The sequence below is a fragment of the Cyprinodon variegatus genome, unplaced genomic scaffold (assembly GCF_000732505.1).
Source record: "Cyprinodon variegatus isolate N-32 unplaced genomic scaffold, C_variegatus-1.0 Scaffold2088, whole genome shotgun sequence".
Classification (NCBI taxonomy): Eukaryota; Metazoa; Chordata; class Actinopteri; order Cyprinodontiformes; family Cyprinodontidae; genus Cyprinodon; species Cyprinodon variegatus.
In genome coordinates this window covers 48,579-51,844 of record NW_015152541.1, presented here as the reverse complement: position 1 = coordinate 51,844, position 3,266 = coordinate 48,579, and the positions used below count along the sequence as shown (strand labels likewise).

Sequence of the window (3,266 nt, the reverse complement as noted above, 5' to 3'; positions counted from 1 at the left end):
ACTATCACAGATCAGCAATCCCCGCCTGCTCTGGATGCTTCAAAATGTTCAGAAGCTGCAGCAGCTGACGATAATTTCTGCTCTGATCCACAAGGTGGAGCTAAATCACAGGAGATTCTGTTCTCTTCTACTTCCGCCTCTCTGGGAGCAGTTGGAGGGTGTGGGGGGGCCAGCCCTACTCACAGCCCCCCCAAGTCCCCCCCCCACACACACACACACACACACACCTCCCGTTAAAAACATTTCATGCTGTTTGTTTTTTACAATAAGGACCTTTTTACAATTTCGTTTATTGATAATATTCCAAAAAGTCTTCAGCTTTTATCAAACTTCATATCTAAGCTGCCTCTGTCAGGGCGTTACGCATCTAGTTCTATATTTCTGTTGCTGGCAGAGTTTGAAGACAAGAAACGTGACGCTGCAGATGTTTGTGGACTGGTTGAGGCCTGCTGAGAAGCACTAAGGAAGTGAGATGTGTTCACTTCCCCCATAGGAAGACATGCAGCAGTCAGACAGGGCAGCTCAAAGGCGTAGACCTCAACGTGTAGAAGTCACATCACAAACGTTCAATTTGTAGCCTCAGTGACTCCCAGTGAACCTTTAGCATCCTGAAGGGGAACTTGAAGTGACTCTAAATGTCAGCCTGTTGCTCAACGCTGCTGTGATGAAAGGAGCTTCACCCACCTGCAGACCTTCAGGGTTGGATGGAGCTTCCTCCGCTGATCTGCGCTCAGAAACACGTCAGGGAGAAAACGTCCCTTCCTCCTCATCAACCTCCATTCATCCCTGAATCATCACATTAGTCCTCCTTCTCAATAAGGGATTCAATTCTGTTCACACTTTCAGTCACATCCAGTTTTACTTTTTACCTTTTTCTTTTTTGCTTTTCTGTTTTATTCATTCATCTTTTTTAGTAAATAATCTGGTAAAATTCAGATAATCTAAAGTCTCCACAAAAGGCCATGAATTAACAGCTTCTTCTCAAATGAACAATGAATAAATTTATAAGCTGAAAAAATAAATAAAATGCGATGGAAACTATTAGAGTAGAACAGATATAAATAAAGTCAGTCGCTGGTTTCCTTGGAAACGTCGAACCTTTAATCTGGACGACTGAACTGAATAGTTTCTGCAAAGATCTAATTCAGTGCTATAGAAATAAACTGAATAGAATGAAACTGAATAATGGAAATTGGTTTGTTTCAGTAGAAGCATAAAACATGTAAATACTGAAAGAATAATTCATGTATTTTATCTTTTTATTGGGTTTCTTTTATTTCTTTGGTTCATTTTCATTGTTTTCCTTCAGTTTGGTTTCTTGTTTTTGGTTCTTTAATATTGAATAAATTAGAGGTGAATGAATTATTGGGTATTGGTGTGACTGCAGGCTCTCTGGGCCTCCTGCTCTCTGGCCTGACGAACAGCTGACATGTTGGTCAGATTTAAAAAAGGAAGTAAAGAAAGAATTTGTGAAGGAAGTCGTTGAAATGAGGAAGCAGGAGGACGTCCACGCAGCTCAGACTGAGGGTTAGTCTGCTCCCGTTGGGGCCGCCTGTCTCTGCTCCCAGCTCCTGCCTCCTTTGCTTTCTGAAGCGGCCTGAAGGTTGGAGCAGATCACCTGTTGGAGGTGTTTCCACTGCAGAAGGCCTGGAACTGGAGCACAGCCGTCCCTGGAACTCGCTCTGCTCTTAGTAAGTGTCTCTTTGCCAAACAAGGGAACGGCTCTCCGTTATTCTGCTCAGACTCTCCTCTGGCTGCTGCTGGTTTCTTTCTCTAAATTTAACTAAATCGTTTCTCTAACCAGTTCATTTCCAGTTTGCACTGAATCTTCAGAGCTTCTGTTTCAGCCTGGATTGATCTGCAAACTGTCTGAGGATTAAAAAAGAAGCTTTTTCATTTTTGGAAAGTAACAAATATTAATGATAATTGTCCATATTTGGTCTCTGTGTCTCCTTCTCTGGAAACTTGTGGGAGTAAATTTAAGAACGGCTTCATGTTGTTTCTCAGTAAATTCACAGGCGGCTAAACTTAAACAAGCAGATAAGAAAAGAGTTTTAGTTGTGAGATGAACGGAGTTTAAAGGCGGCAGCAGTGAAGTTAAAAGGAAAAGATTTATTTTATGTCAGTATTTCTGGATGCATCTCTTAGTAAAGTTTGAGCGCAGCGAGGCGTCTCATGAAAATCGCTTTTCTTGCTGTTAAATCGGCTTTAGCTCAGAAACCCTGCCTTCTATCATCTTTACCTTTCTTACATTTATTCAGACCCAAAGAAAGATTTTTTTAAAACCTGCTTCCTCTCTCTTTACTAAAAATAATATATTTGACTCTATATTAAAATGCCTTTAAACTTTCTTTATGTTTTTTGTTTTTTTTCTTTTTGAGCAAAGAAAGGAGTCAAATTTTTCTGTCTGCAGCTGATTCTAACGGGATGCAAAAGCTTCAGGCTGATGTTTTCATTAAATGGCTCCTTTCTGATCAGCAGCTGGAGCTAAAGGCCTCATTAGTTGGATCATCTACCTGGAATCCAGGTGTAACTTTGTGAAGGACTAGTGTGGACACGTCCCCACCAAGCATTTTCCTTTAACCGAGGGTAACAGAGGCTGGGGGTCGATCAAAACAATTTGAGATGCCACCGAAAAATCAGGTCGTTAGACTTTTTTAGTTAAAAACGACAACAGAGTGTAAGTTTATATAAGTTATTAACTAAGCTGGGCTTCTAGGAGGACCGTGGCTCCCAGCTCCAGGTTAGAATCAAAACATATCTGCAGTTTTCTGACTGAAAAGAGAATCAGGCTGCGGAGCTTCTAGAGATCTGGAAAATCATTATAATAGCATCATTATAATAGCAGACAGGTTCATTAATCTGTTTTTAAGCAGAGCAGACAGAAGCAGGGACAGCTGCAGGTTTAAAGGTGAAACACATTTACTGGGAGATGCAACAAGCAATAAAATAGATCTCCACCTTTACAAGAAAAAAATACGCTATGCTATAAAAAATTCAACAGATCATTTCGTCTTATGTAATTCAGCAAGAGTCAGAAATAGCTCTGCAAGCAAACCCAGAGACAGAGACATCCACAGGAGAATGTAATGTAAGAAACCTGCAAGAATTAAAGCACAAAAAAAGCGAATCATTTTGGAAACATAACGTTCAAAACATCGACTTTGGCTGTTAATGACATATGGGACACATTTCTATATTAGATTTAGCTGCTTGTGAAGGAGGATAATCACTGATGCAGCTTAAAGGGAAGCCATGGATGGATG

The 3,266-nt window shown here is 40.6% G+C and overlaps 1 protein-coding gene across 2 annotated transcripts in view; it reads left to right on the top strand.

Moving 5' to 3' along the window:
* The first annotated feature begins 1,504 nt into the window (after positions 1 to 1,504).
* syk (spleen tyrosine kinase) overlaps positions 1,505 to 3,266 on the top strand; it is a 27,780-nt gene continuing 26,018 nt past the window's right edge. For both annotated transcript variants that reach the window (XM_015405252.1, XM_015405254.1), the window contains exon 1: positions 1,505 to 1,691. The gene's annotated coding sequence lies outside the window, so the exon portion shown is untranslated. The remainder of the gene's footprint in view (positions 1,692 to 3,266) is intronic.